This window comes from Pseudorasbora parva, chromosome 25 (assembly GCF_024679245.1).
Source record: "Pseudorasbora parva isolate DD20220531a chromosome 25, ASM2467924v1, whole genome shotgun sequence".
NCBI classification, from domain to species: Eukaryota; Metazoa; Chordata; class Actinopteri; order Cypriniformes; family Gobionidae; genus Pseudorasbora; species Pseudorasbora parva.
The window spans coordinates 21,840,759-21,856,831 of record NC_090196.1 but is presented as its reverse complement, the minus strand read 5'-3'; the positions used below and the strand labels follow the sequence as shown (position 1 = coordinate 21,856,831).

Sequence of the window (16,073 nt, the reverse complement as noted above, 5' to 3'; positions counted from 1 at the left end):
CCTGCTCTAAATCAAACATTTCTTTAAAGGCACAATATGTAATTTCCGCTGTTAGAGGTCACTTAATGATGCGTAGCTTGATGATTTGCGGAACCGTGGGAGTTGTTGTCTTCACCTCTAGCTGGTGGAAAAGAATCCGATGGGACTCATGCAGATATCATATTCATGGATGAGCTAATGTATTAAAGATTTATAAACGTTACGAAGCAGGGTAAGTAAGCACACTGCAGTAAGCTAGATCAATATTAGGCATGGTAAAACATGGTACTCAGGGAAAATCAAGAAAACAAGATTATATACGAGCTATATAACAAGGATTCATTTTCCGTCGATGAATGATCCTAACAGTTGCTCACCACCTGTCTAAGAAAACACATAATGTATTAAAGCTCTCTTATTTTTTCTACAAAACCAGAAATCAAGGGTAAAGCAGGTATGATGTCATTGATAAATAACGCACAGACATGGTCTATCTATGTTCTGAAAAATTGCTTATTTCTCTGGATTTAAACATTCTTGGAAACATTTGGGATCATGTAGCTAAGTAGGCTACACAAAAAATATATGATTGTTCTAGTGGTTTTTGGATATTTTAATAAAAAATCGTGCATATTGTGACTTTAATTATTCTTTTAAAACTACTGTGAAGATTTAGCTTTGAAACTAAAAAAAGAGCTATAACTTATTTGGAAGCTGCATTAAAAAAGTATTGGTGTTTTATAAAAACCACTATAAAGTTGAAGTATTTCAAATAGTTGACTCTTTCAATGAATAGGGTACGAAATAGTGCTTGAAAATTTGAGCTTGAAGTGGGATGGGTTTTTTTTCCTCCAAAAATTGGTCAGTAGAAAAAGTTTTTTAGGAAGTTATAGTCAGAATAAATATTATTTGATATTATTACACGGCTCTGTGAAATACTTGATTCTGAATGGTCAATCACACATTCCAGCGGTACGTTATTTCCAGATAACACCCGCTCATACGGGTACTACGAGTTATCTTGACCGGTACTTCTATGCTTGACGCTGGCGCCATCTTGTGGCTGAAACAGCCGTGGGTTACAATGGAAGACTTCAAGGCAGGTTTCCTTTATAACATTTTTAATATAGATCTTTTTCTTACACAAACGCATCGATTCGAATCAGAAGGCTCTATTAACCCATCGGAGCCGTGTGGAGCACGTTATTTGACGGACAGCTGCAGTTTTTATGGACTTCAAACACAACTACAACAACTGCTTGGATTAACGTTAGCCTGGACTTTTTAAATATAACTCCGATTGTATTTGTCTCAAAGAAGAATGTCATATACACCTACGATAACTTGAGGGTGAGTAAATCATAGGCTTGGTTTCATTTTTGGGTGAACTAACCCTTTCAGCATTCATTTTCAACATTTAGCAAGGGCATATGGCAAATCTTCAGCAATAGATAAAGGCTTAAAACAGGTTGGAACTTTTTTCCTTCGCGGAAGCTTTGCGTAAGAGCTAATAAAATATTTAATCTCGAGACAATATTTTGTGTCTAATAATTATTTATTTGAGACTAGTAGCCGTGTAATAAGCGGGATAATGTACACCCAGCCGGTTTTTATCGCAGAATAAACCCCTTCAGAGTGATGCAAGATGTCTGGGTTTATTCTGCGATAACAAACGGCTGGGTTTACATTATCTCTTACTTATTACACGGCTCTGTGAAATACTTGATTCTGATTGGTCAATCGCACATTCCAGCGGTATGTTATTTCCAGATAACACCAACTCATCCGGGTACTACGAGTTATCTTGACCGGTACTACTTCTATGCTTTACGCTGGTGCCATCTTGTGGCTTAAACAGCCGTGGGTTACAATGGAAGACTTCAAGGCAGGTTTCCTTTATAACGTTTTTAATATATATATATTTTTCTTACACAGAAAATGGTGGACTTGATGGACAGCTGCAGTTTTTATGGACTTCAAACACAACTACAACTACTTTTTAAATATAACTCTGATTGTATTTGTCTGAAAGAAGAATGTCATATACACCTATGAGAACTTGAGGGTGAGTAAATCATAGGGTTGGTTTCATTTTTGGGTGAACTAACCCTTTCAGCATTCATTTTCAACATTTAGCAAGGGCATATGGCAAATCTTCAGCAATAGATAAAAGCTTAAAGCTACACTGTGTAACTTTTTTAGTTTATTCTTTGCTAAAAACACTTAGTTCTTTCAAAAATATATGTGCTCATTAATGTATATTTACTTCTTTCAAGTAATAAAGTATTCTCGTAAGTTTATATGCCATTGAAAATACATACGGGTGAGGGGTTCGAATGCCGGTCGCCATGTTGCTCCTCCATCTTGAAAGTACATTAGCCAAAGAGGGACATACCCGTAAAATCAAGCCTCGCCTTTCAGCAGGTTGAAACTGTTTTTCTTTGCGGAAGAGCTAATAAAATATTTAATCTCAAGACAACATTTTGTGTCTAATTTATTTGAGAATAGTAGCTGTGTAATAAGCAGGATAATGTACACCCAGCCGGTTGTTATCGCAGAATAAACCCCTTCAGAGTGATGCAAGACCTGTCGGGGTTTATTCTGCGATAACAACCGGCTGGGTGTACATTATCCCTTACTTATTAAATGGTTCCTGTTTTAGCAGTGTGTGTGTGTGTGTTTTGTGTGTGTGTGTGTGTGTGTGTGTGTGTGTGTGTGTGTGTGTGTGTGTGTGTGTGTGTGTGTTTGTGTGTGTGTGTGTGTGTGTGTGTGTGTGTGTGTGTGTGTGTGTGTATTAGTAATGGGGTTGGAAAATGTAACCCAAATTAAGCTATCAGTTAGGGCTAGCTAGTTTGGGGTCAAATGTCGGTTTGTAACTATAATTTCCTATAAATTAAAGCCATTTGTTTTATTTATTTTTTCTTACAATAACATGGCGGAGTTAAAGCAAAAATTGTTAGAAGTTTGTAAAATAATGTACTTTTTTGATTTGTTTACTTGTCTTCAATTATGCTGTGGAAAGTCCAGGTAATGTTAGTTTTTCTTGAAACAAAAGATTGTCAAAATTATGCCCTTGTATGATTTTTATTGATAGAGACAGGCATGAAGGTCAAAATCTCTGAGGTGGAACAGGCCAAATTCACCATTTTAAAGAGGGAGCCAGACAATTGATGTGTTTACTGTAAAACTAGCTACTTTTCATTCATGCTATTGGCTCATTTTAAGTTAGATTGTTTACCTTGTATTTGTGGGAAGTGACAGTTGTCTTGCTGATGGTCAGGGAACAGATATTTCTCAGTTAAAAATTAAAGGCCATGTGTCAATTTGGCATACATCAGCTGTGAAGTGCAAGACATATTTTGTTTCATTCAACCAAATTAATACCCACTCAAACACCATGGAATTTGCATTTATATTGGATGAGCCTGCAAAACTGTCCAATTATGACAAAGTATTTTTTAGCATCATTATTTGGTCGATTTATGCACAAAAGCTTAATCAGGATACTGTCTCTGGTTGCCATGGAAATTTTTTGGCAAACGAGGACTGTTGGCATTCTTGAAAAAGATTCAATGACATATTATCATATAACATTCCGACGCTGAGCCAACCCAATACTGCTGCAAATTAAATAGTATAATACATTTGAATACATTTTTTTGTCTTTAGGGAAAAGGCGGTGCCTCTGGGAATCTGCTCAGCGCCCACAATCCAGATTTAATTAAAAGTCTATTCTCCATCTGATATCCAATATACATTTAACCATGTCTGTTTGGTTTGCAGGTTTGATTGGTCTTCCAGCCAGTCTTTTTCTGTCTGATTCTTCAAGATTCCATGCTTCATTGAGATGGATCATGCTGCTCCTTCAGGTTCCGGTGCTTTGTTTTGTCTCTTACAGAGTTTAGATTAAAGTGATGAAGTATGTGTGCATGTTTTAGTTTTGCTTTTTGAGTAAACAATGTTAAAACACTAAAACATTTACATCTTCTAAGCACATTTAAAAATTTGTTTTAAGAACGGTATATTTCATGTTGACATTTTAAAAATGTAGTTAATTCATCAAATTTGCAAAGGCAATTTGAGCAAAATGTCTCTCTAAATAAAAATGGCACTAAATAATATATATTTTTTTCTTTTCCATAGGGCACTGCTAAGTACATCTATTGAAAATCAAGGGAACTTGGCATGAAAATTCATCAGATTTACTAATGGAGGTGTGTGCTCTTCAAAGTATGTGCATTTTCTGCTGTCAGTGGATTTCCTTGCACTTATCTGCTCAACACAATCTGTGCCATTTGTACATGCCATACATCGTTTACATTACTGCCTTGACGCTTCATTTCTCTGAAGAATCTTTCCATCTCACCCTGAACTGCCATTAGATGGCAGACCATTTAGAAAAATGATGTACGAGCCAAAATACTTGCAAACTGACTCTATCTGACAGTACACATCACATAAAGTGCTACGTGTATATTAGATTGGTGTACTGTGTGTGTGTGTTTGTGTGTGTGTATGCATGTGTATGTGTGTGTGTACATACATATATATATATATATATATGTATGTATGTATGTATATGTATATATATATATATATATTATATATATACATACATATATTTCCCCATATTTATATATGGGGAATATATTTATATATTCCCCATATATAAATTTATTTATTTATATATGGGGAACTGCCATATGGATATTTTAATAGTATCTCATAATCTGGCAGCAGGCATAATATGCAGCTGTTATACTGTTACGTGTTTGCATGAATAATTGCCGTGAAAGTTATTCTGACATTATTTTCGGTGTATTTGACTGTTTAAGCACAATAAGCATTTAAAAATAACTAAACTTAGTATTTTTGGTCAATTTAGCACGCACTTTGGGTGTGAGCACAAAATCTGCGGGAATGAGTAAAATGATGTGCGATACGCGCATTCCCACGCCGAAATTCAAGCTTTGTAACACCAATAATATTCATTCGGAACAAATGAGTGAGTGGAGGCGGGTTTGTGTTTTGTCGGAGAGATGAGAGAGCGAGAAAGCGCAGCTGGTATTATGGTGTTTTATTCTGCAGAAAATGAGTATCGGAAGCATATCAGTATTGATATGTATTATATTAGTTTAGCGTTTCAGAATTCAAAATTTAGAATTAAAAAATGTATATATTTATATATAAAATTAAATTCGCCAAAGTGGCTAGTATGAGTGTTAATGTTACATCCCGCTGCTGAAATCCTTCCGCATTTGTTAATGTCAAACCCTGCATGTAGTACATAATATATATCTTACTCTTTTTTTCAAAGGGTGAAATTGAGCAAAGATCTGGCAACTCCATTCAGCTGGTACTCCGTGTTTCTGTTGTGGTGTCCATATCCACTCTGATGTCTGATGGAATAAACACTTAAGCTTTGGCCCTTGTTGCATGTTAGAAGTGTGTCCAGCATCAAGGCTGCACCAAAATGTACTTCACAAGCTGCTGTGTGATCCTTAATTTCCTTTTCACTTGTCGTTTGCAGTTGCACCCAAGCCACATTTTTGAGTTAAGTTTCATCTTTTTGCTTTGTTCTAATGACCTTCGAGTCCTCTAGAGTCTAGACTATGACAGGAAAAGGTCTCCGTAGAACTACTGTGTACATAGGAGTTGAAAAGCTGTGGTTTTTGAAAGCTATTTATTTTTATAACCACTCAAGATGTCATATCCAAGCGGCCATGAGTGGTTTGACCTTGGAACCATAATTCTGCATTACTATTGTCCTTATACGTAATTTAACCCTTAAATGCATGAATGTTTCGACAGTCATTATGACATAATCGGGTCTTCCCATATTGCCAGATCTATGTCTACAAACCCGATTCTAAAAAAGTTGGGGCACTGTTCAAATTGTGAATAAAAACAGAATGCAATGATGTGGAAGTTTCAAATTGCAATATTTTAATTCAGAATACAACAGAGATTACATATCAAATGTTTAAACTGAGAAAGTGTATAATTTTAAGCAAAAAATAAGTCGATTTTAAATTTTATGGCATCAACACATCTCAAAAATAATTGGGACAAGGCCATGTTTACCATTGTGTGGCCTCCACTCTTCTCTTTATAACCGTCTGCAAACGTCTGGGGACTGAGGAGACGAGGTGCTCAAGTTTAGGAATAGGAATGTTGTCCCATTCTTGTCTATTACAGGCTTTTGTTTGTTCAACTGTCTTAGGTCTTTGTCGCATCTTCCTCTTTATGATGCGGCAAATGTTTTCTATGGGTGTTAATGTCTGAGATCTGGACTGCAGGCTGGCCATTTCAGTACCTGGATCATCCTTCTGCGCAGCCATGATGTTGTAATTGATGCAGTATGTGGTCTGGCAAGGTCTTCCCTGAAAGAGACGACACCTGGATGGGAGCATATGTTGGTCTAGAACTTGGATATACCTTTTAGCATTGATGGTGCCTTTCCAGATGTGTAAGCTGCCCGAGCCACACACTCATGCAACCCCATACCATCACAGATGCAGGCTTCTGAACTGAGCGCTGATAACAACTTGGGGTGTCTTTGTCCTCTTTAATCCAACATGGTGTCCCAGTTTTCCAAATAGAACTTAAAATTTTGATTCGTCTGACCACCGAACAGTTCTCCACTTTGCCACAGTCCATTTTAAATGAGCCTTGGCCCAGAGAAAACATCTGCATTTCTCGATCATGTTTAGATATGGCTTCTTTTTTGACCTATAGAGTCTTAGCCGGCAATAGTGAATGGCACGGTGGATTGTGTTCACTGACAATCTTTTCTGGAAGTATCCTGAGCCCATGTTGTGATTTCCATTACAGTAGCATTCCTGTATTTGCTGCAGTGCCGTCTAAGGGCCCTGAAGATCACGGGCATCCAGTATGTTTTTTCCGGCCTTGATCCTTGACCCAGAGATTGTTCCAGATTCTCTGAATCTTTGGATGATATTATGCACTGTAGATGATGATAACTTTAAACTCTTTGCAATGTTTTTTCTTAGAAACTCCTTTCTGATATTGCTCCAATCTTTTTTGCTGCAGCATTGGGGGAATTGGTGATCCTCTGCCCATCTTGACTTCTGAGAGACACTGCAACTCTGAGAGGCTCTTTTTATACCCAATCATGTTGCCAATTTACCTAATAAGTTGCAAATTGGTCCTCCAGCTGTTCCTTATATTTACATTTAACTTTTCCGGCCACTTATTGCTACCTGTCTCAACTTTTTTGGAATGTGTAGCTCTCATGAAATCCAAAATGAGCCAATATTTGGCATGACATTTCAAAATGTCTCACTTTCAACATTTGATATGTTATCTATATTCTATTGTAAATAAAATATAAGTTTATGAGATTTGTAAATTATTGCATTCCTTTTTTATTTACAATTTGTACAGTGTAACTTTTTTTGGAATCGGGTTTGTAACATGGATGGACCTCTACCTGTTGCAATACTATAAAACTATTCTGATTTTAGAGTAACGCCTGTTTCACACATACTCCGTCTGCAGTGCGTGTGCGGTGCGTATTTTTTTCAGTACCCATGTTAACGGATGACAGATTTCACACTGCACGCGGATGCTGTCCGTCAGTCCGTTCCAGGTGCGTTGCGTGTGCAGCAGTGCACGGATCGTTTTCGTACCGAGTCTATTTTTTGCTGTGTTGCGTTGCTGCATTAAAGTGATAGAACATTGTTCGCATTAAAATAAACATGTACTGACGCGAAAATCTAGTAATTTCACCACAGATGTATATCATTTAAGATATACTCTGGTTTCAAGGTCAACAAATGTTTTTTTTTTTCTCAAGTAAAACAACAAAACGACACCTTACCTGGCATTTAGGTTAAAAAAATGTGCCATAATGGAGAGCACTCGTACTTTCTTGGAGGTGAAAAGCAAAGTTCTTTTTGACCTGCAGGATTTCTTTTAAAAGGGTGTAAAAACAAAATAAAAGACGAGAGTCGGCTGTTTTTGAATAGACTATTGTAAGTTTCTAATTTAAAATGTTTGTGATTTAAGGCTACAACCTACTGTATGTTTAAATGTTTGCCACTTTTGTGAGCTAAATCTAAAATATATAAATATGAATATATGAATTGAATAAAATGTTGTTTAAATGTAGTAGGCTACGTAACTTGACTTCTATTAAAGAGTAAACAAAGAGAATTTGAATTCTGACGAGGCATGTTCAGTAAAAACTTTTGGATTTTAAATAAAAAATAATGAATAACTGCTGTGTTTGTGGTATGCAACAGTGGATCAGTTGCGGACTGCAAACACAGCATATGTGAAAGCACTACAGGGTGTGGGGCTCCTGCAACGCACACGCAACACGCACCGCACACGCATTGCAGACGGAGTATGTGTGAAACGGGCGTAACAATCACAGAAGAATAATATAAAGCATATTTTGTTACCTTTTGGTGTTTGGAAGGGTTCAGTTTGGGCAAATGTTTTATACTATCATCACTGTCATTATATTCAAAATCTAAACAGATTCTCAAAACGATAATTTTCAACATCTTATATTAAAGGGTTACTTCAGCGATTATGGCTTTGTATCAGTAGAAACCCTGGAGTATATTCAAATGATCGTTTGCATTTATATTGGATGAGCCCCCAAGTTTTGCTGATTATCCTTTCTATTCTATTTTTTTCTGCCTGCGGAAACTGTGAGTGAAATGTCAATTTATCATTGGGTATCAGACAGTGCCACCTTGTGGAATAAAGATGAATTGCACTTATTTACTCATCAAAGATTAAATTATTGGTGTGCAGAAAACAGTGGTTACAGTGGTTTGTTACATACCTCGGGTTGACCCTATACAATTTTATAATTATACAAATACAATCTTGACTCTTACTCTCAGTGGCTGTGAATAAAATTCTTAGTAGAGAAATGATTCTTATGAGCGGGTTCTTTGTTGTGAATTTAATGCATGCAGTGTCTCCGGTGCAGTCTGATTCACAAACCAATGGCTCCTTTACTCTTTATAGTAAAACAAATACGGACAGGTCACCAGTGCCGCACGATTCCTGAAACTTTCATGAGTTGGTTATTTTGAATAATGGTTTAGAAAGAAAATTAGAGAGGGAATTTGCTTCATATGTAAGCAAAATGGACTTCATATATACAAATGCACCAAAAACATTCGGCATCGAATCAAACTCCGTATTGATTCCCAGACTAGCTGATTGTGTAGAAAAAAAAACTTAGCTTTAGTAAAAGCTTACGGTATTATTACTAAGCAAAATTATGACTAATACTCAGTTAAACTAACCACTCTTAATATATCTGGTAAAAATAGTTTTGTTCTTGTCTTACTTGCACAGTCTTATGCAGTTAGTTAGAATTAATAAAAGATTATTTGAGTCATATTTCCTCTCCACAGCACATTTAAATTCAAGAGATACGATTTGCTGTTCCAGTTATAATGGACTTTGATTGTATTCTGCTGCTTGGAGTCACAAACACAAACCGAAGCGAACGGGGGCACCGCTTCTAGTTTCATTCAGAATATTAAATTTTTCTGAACACAATACCAAAAGCCGTGTGCAGACCCTGTTTTTTTTGTAACGTGACATACAAAGTGGCTGTTTTAGCAGAAGGAAATGGCCTAAGCCCTCTCTTTTCAGATAAGAGAGGTAATTACAGTGGTTTGGACAAGGCCGGCGCTGTCGGACAAATTGAGAGCACAAAACGGGTAGATTAGAATACGCACAAAAGCGCCACTGGGATTTCAGATTACAGGTGGTCTCGCGCATAAACGCATTATTTGATGATGCATTGTTTCATGAGGTATTCTGACAGTGGAAAGAGCATGCTTGCGTCCCCTTTTTCTCTTCTCTCACTTTTACCATCAATTTTAGGTGCACTTTGTGTTTCAGAACCCTTTTTTTGGTTCCTTTAAATGCTTGGTAGCTGCTGCATCCTTTCTTACAATCAGCTTTCTGGAGGCAACAATATTTATTAGCTTTTAAAGCCATATTACAATGTTTAAATTACATCCAGAGCTCATTATTCTAACACATGGTGCATCAAAAGGGAATTTCCTCAGTGATGGCATGAGTACATTAAGCTCCAATTAAAAAACAGGAAGGCGAAATCTTGCGTCGTTCGCTATGACATCATTTGGACTCGATTTGTTCTGTACATCAGAAATCAACAAAAGAGGCTTGGATTTACAGCCCATTTAAAGACAATTAAACTGGATTTATGGGGCCTTCAAATTGCTTGCAGCTTTTTAAAGATGTTTTGGTAGCGCCATAAAAAGCACTCTCGCAAATAACAAAAAATAACTTTGGCAGGGAAGTGTGGTATTAAACTTTTTATAGGCTTGTTACGGTAGTTTCCTCGCACCCTTTTGTTGTTTCATGTTTAAAGAATAGTTTGCTCTCATGTCGTTCCAAAGTCGTTTGACTTTATTTCTTCCGTGGGATATCCTGGCCACTCTATTGCATGTAATGGAAGTGAAAGGGATAGTTCACCCAAAAATGAAAATTACCCTACACTGTAAAAAAAAAAAAAAAAAAGTCTGTAAAAATAGGGCACAATGTACTGTATAAATATGAAGAAATCCGTGTTAGTTTTTGACAGGCGTTTTACCGTATTTTAAATTACACATTGCATTAGTTTGTGTTTTAAGGTTTAATGGAAATTTCCGTAAAAAATTACTGGATACTGGCAGAAAATGACCAATACATTTTCCGTTTTTATTTTTTACAGTGTATGATTTACTTACCCACAAGCCACGGTGTATATGACTTTTTTCTCTCTCTCAAATGAATCAGAGTTATATTAAAAATGTTCTTGTTCTTCTCAGCTTTATAATGGCAGTGAATTGGTGTTGAGATATTGAAGCCCAGGAAAAGTGCATCCTTCCAACATAAAAGTAATCCATACGACTCCAGGGGGTTAATAAAGGCCCTCTGAAGCGAAGAGATGCGTTTGTGTATCAAAAATATCAATATTTAAAACTTTATAAACTAAAATAACTAGCTTCCCACAGACGATTTACAACAAAAGTGTGACCTCTGACCTGACACATGACGCATTGATGAACGCAAAAGCCTAAAATGAGAATTTTTACAGAGAAATGTGGGAGGATTTGGATATGAGAAGAGGAGCTAAATCATACATTACTCTTCTGCCGCAAGTCAACTTGCGTAGGCCATCAGCCGGAAGCTAGTTATTTTAGTTTATAAAGTTTTAAATATGGGTATTTTTCTTACAAAAGATATTGCTTTGCTTCAGAAGGTCATTATTAACCCCCTGGAGTCATATGGATTACTTTTATGATGTATGGATGCACTTTTTTGTACTTCAAAATCAAGAAGCTATTCTTTACGCCATTCACTCCCATTATAAAGCTTGGAAGAGCAATTCTAATTTTTTTTTAACTCAGATTGCGTTCATTTGAAAGAACTCTCTTAAAAATGCTGGGTTAAAAACAACCCAAGTTGGGTTGAAAATGGACAAAAACAAATTGGAAAGAAATTGGGTTGTTTGAATGGGTCTAGACTGGGTTCAACCAACCCAATTTCTGGGTTTGTCCATTTTCAACCCAACTTGGATTGTTTTTAACCCAGCATTTTTTAGAGTGAAGTTATAGGATGACTTGAGGGTGAGTAAATCATGAGATTCTTACTTAACTATCCCTTAAGTCAAAATTACTTACGCTCTAAAAAATGCTGGGTTAAAAACAACCCAAGTTGAGTTGGAAATGGACAAACCCAATTGGGTTGTTTGAACCCTAGTAAATGGACCCATTCAAACAACCCAATTTCTGGGTTTGTCCATTTTCAACCCAACTTGGTTTGTTTTTAACCCAGCAATTTTTAGAGTGTATAGCCCTTTATACAATACAGATTGTTTCACGGTAATAAACAATAAAATAACAATATGCTGCAAAGTTCTTAAATTATGAAACAAATACAATTTCAGCTGTAAAGCAGCTCTGAAAGGACTAGTGTCATTATTCACCTCAATTTAAATCAATGCTGATTCAAATCAATCGCCATAAAAGTGATTCATACATTATGACTTGTGCACTATATAAGCCAGTAGTGAGAAAAACAGTGAAATGTGATTTATTACTTACTGAGTTCATGAGAGAAGAAGTCATGTTTAATTCATGAATTATTCTTTTTAGTCAGATGAATCAGTGATTCAGTTCATAAAAGTTTCACATTTCACAGATGATTCATTTACAAACTCACTGAATCAAAGATCCAGTTGCAGTGTCTAACAGCTCACGGAGGGGACGTTTTGCAGTGAATGAGTTATATTTCAATCTGTTTCTCAGACAAAGCATGTTTCTGTTTGGTCTTTTTATACAGTCACAGAAACGTTTGTATTTTTGGATGATCAATCATTTAAAATGCTTTTTGGTCTGGGTCAGAATTACTTCAAAATGGTTTGTTGTAAACTTTGCTTTGAATTAAAAGCTGCTTATAGTTTAAAAACTACATTAATTCCACATGACATTTTTCATGAGTGCAGACAGTGTACTGAAATGACTTTTAGACAAACTTTAATAAGAAATTTATTTTAAAGGCTCCATCCATGCATGATAAATCAAAAGAAAGTCTACAGTGTAAAGTAAAAGACTATTTTTCTAAAATAGATGAATTTATCATTGTCGAACCACATTCGTTTTGTCATTCTTTGACATCAGTACATGTTGTTGACAGTCTGAAACAATGATTTGGATGAGAAACAGCAGACATTGACCCTATCTGTCACTGCACATTTATGCCATGCATGGTTGCATGCTTGTACTGCGGTTTTACAAGGACATCAGACGCACTAGAAGAGGAAATAATGCTTCTATTTTTTCTATTTTAATGTTGTTTGTCAGGGCAAATGCCACCATCTGTGACACAAATTGCACTAACCTTTTCCCAAAAGCTATTTTCATACATCCATGATTCACAGTTAACAAAATCTATGACCATCTTGTACCTCGCAAAATAACTGCGGGAAAGTTTTTGACTAATAAAAAGCAGCATGCATGGATACAGAAACCCTGAACTGTAAAAAGTTCACCCTTACATCATCACTGTCCAAAAAAAAAAAAAAAAATGTTACAATGGCTTGAATTTAAATAAAATGCAATCAACTTGAATGTTTACGTTGTTTTGCTTATTTTGATTTTAAATCAGCGTAAAAACATATGTTGTAATAACTTATTGATACATTTTTTTTTACAGGGAAGGTAACTACTTTCCTTTTTCATAGTTCTCTTCTTCTTTGGGGACAATTGGGCACAAAATAACAAAACATTTTACTGTAAATTAATTTTTTTATTTTTTTCAAATTTGTAAATAAAACAAGATTTGAGGATTAAAGAATAAAATATTATTGGAATACTTTTGACAATAATATTTAGCATTTCGTGCTTGGACACAGAATTTCTGGGTGAAAATAGTTTCAGAGTAAACATTATTGGCGTATTGTTTTTCAAAGAGATTAAAAAAAGTTCAGCAAAAAGTCAAATTGAGTCAAATCCATTAGTCACATCTAACATTATATATATATATATATATATATATATATATATATATATATATATATATATATATATATATATATATATATATATATATATATATATATACACACACATGCTTATAATGCATATACACCAATCAAGCATAACATTATGGTTTCTAATATTGTTTTGGTCCTCCTTTTTCTACCAAAACAGCCCTGACCCATCGAGGCTAGACCCCTGAATGTGTGCTGTTGTATTTGACACCAAAATGTTTTACAGTAGATCCTTTAAGTCCTGTAATTTGCAAGGTGGGGCCTCCATGGAATGGACTTGTTTGTTCAGCACATCCCACAGATGCTCCATTGGATTGAGATCTGGGGAATTTGGTGGCCAATTCAACACCTCAAACCCTTTGTTGTGCTTCTTAAACCATTCCTGTACCATTTTTGCTTTGTGACAGGGCACATTATCCTGCGGAAAGAGGCCACAGGCACCAGGAAATACTGTTTCCATGAAAGGGTGTACGGGTCGGCTCAGGTAGGTCACAGGTGGTATGTGTCAAAGTAATATCCACATGAATGGCAGAACCCAAAGTTTCCCAGCAGAACATTGCCCAAAGCATCACACTGCCATAGTGCACCACAATCATAGTGCACTGGACCATCCACATGTTGTAAAAGAAAAAGTGATTCATCAGACCAGGCCACCTTCTTCCAATGCTCCGTGGTCCAGTTCAGATGCTCATTTTATAAATAAAAAGTATTACACAAAATATACGTGACAACAATAAAAAATGAGTTAAATAGACTGAAGGGAATTAAAAATTGACAAAACTTGTATTACTGTAATCGCTACTTCCTCACTCAATCGCTACTTCCTGTTCACTGGGACTTTAAAGTATATTGCAAATTTTTCATTTAGACACAAAAGAATCATATTAACTTGTACAAAAATGTCACTATATGACCCATTTAAATACAATAAGCCGTGAATCCTGTCAAAAGGAAATGCTACTGTGACTGTGAAAGACTTAAAAGACTTTGGAAGGTCAAGAAGAAGAAGTCATTACAATATGAGATGAGACTCTTCTGGTAATTTTATTTAATAATATTGTCTCCAGGTTCTGTGTTCAAATGTGTTCCAGTTGTCCGAGCATCTGTGCCATTTCCCAGATGGAGGCTTTATCAAAGGAGTAGAGCCAGACTTTAAATTTCAAGACAGAATGTACAAACACCTTGTAAATCAGCTTCAATGAAAGTCTGAAACCATCAACTACATGATATGCCAACTGAGGTAAGAGAAAACGCAGACCTCATGGTCGTTCTTCACAGCCACAGCAACTAATTATCAAGGGCAGGTTTGAGGATGGAGGGTGTTTCAGGGGAAATGGGCATATGGACTTCCTTTGCATCACTTGCCTCTAAGTCAATTAGAATGCTACTAAGAGAAAAAAGTCCCCAGCACAGTACATTAGCCGCCAGTGATTTGAACATTTATCACTTTAGGACAAGAGGCCACTGCGCTTGCCTGCATAATGGTCCTTGCCACTTTGGGGGCCAAGCACAATGTTGTATGTAGACATAACCACCCCTGTGCTCATCAAGTGCAGGCAGTGAAAACTTTAAAGCCAATAAAAGCCTGATTATGTTCCTATCTTGCAGAGTAACATTAAGTAGTAGACGATGTGAGCTGGTTAGATATTTAGATTTTTGTCTTATCTCATAGAAAGATGGAAGCATGTTTCTGCTTCAAAATAAATAAAATCATGATTGAGATCATGCTTTTTTTTAAAGTAATATTTATTCACGACTGCAAATGTATTTGTCATAAATGTGGCTCTCATAATTTAGATTTATTTTAAAAAATGAAACTCAAAAGTGCACTTTTATAGCTCTTGCTTGTGACTATTTCTCAATTGTGAGTTTATAAATACATTTGCAACGTTACGACTTGTTTGTCTCTCATTTGGAATTATTTCTCACAGTAGCTAATTAATCTCCCATTTGTGACTATTTCTAACTGCAAGTATATATATTATATTTTTGACTTTCTCACAATAGCAAATGTATATTTCACATTTGCGACTATTTCTATAATTGCGAGTTTATATATCATATTTTTGGCTTTCTCACAATTTCGAATTTACATTTCACATTTGGGACTATATCTACTAATTGCGTGTTTCTATATTACATTTGCGACTATTTTTCAATTGCGGGTTTATATCTTACATTTGCGATTTTTTCACAATTACAACTACACTGTAAAAAAATGTGGTTGTTTTTTATTGGTTTAACTTAAAAAAGTAAGGAACCTGGTTGCCTTAAAATGTTGAGTTTATTGAAATTAAAAATTTGAGTTGATACAATGAAGGAAATTTGTTTAATAAATAGAAACTCAAAATAATTTTGTATCTGAACCACATAAAAAATTTGATAAATCATGAAAATAGCACAATTTGGCATGTTTCACTGCATCATCAGAAATAAAACACACACAATTACCCAATATGCTTACAAAATATTTTAATACTATTTTAATAAAGGTTGTCGAATCTCAAAAAATGTTCATTGTGTTAACTCAAAA

General features: G+C 35.6%; 1 long non-coding RNA gene across 1 annotated transcript; it reads left to right on the top strand.

Annotated features, from left to right (window-relative positions):
• The first annotated feature begins 1,914 nt into the window (after positions 1-1,914).
• Positions 1,915-15,068, top strand: LOC137065478 (uncharacterized). Its single transcript, XR_010901650.1, has 5 exons — positions 1,915-2,044; positions 3,763-3,848; positions 4,123-4,193; positions 13,948-14,024; positions 14,608-15,068. It is a non-coding gene; the product is annotated as an uncharacterized lncRNA (long non-coding RNA).
• Positions 15,069-16,073: the final 1,005 nt, after the last annotated feature.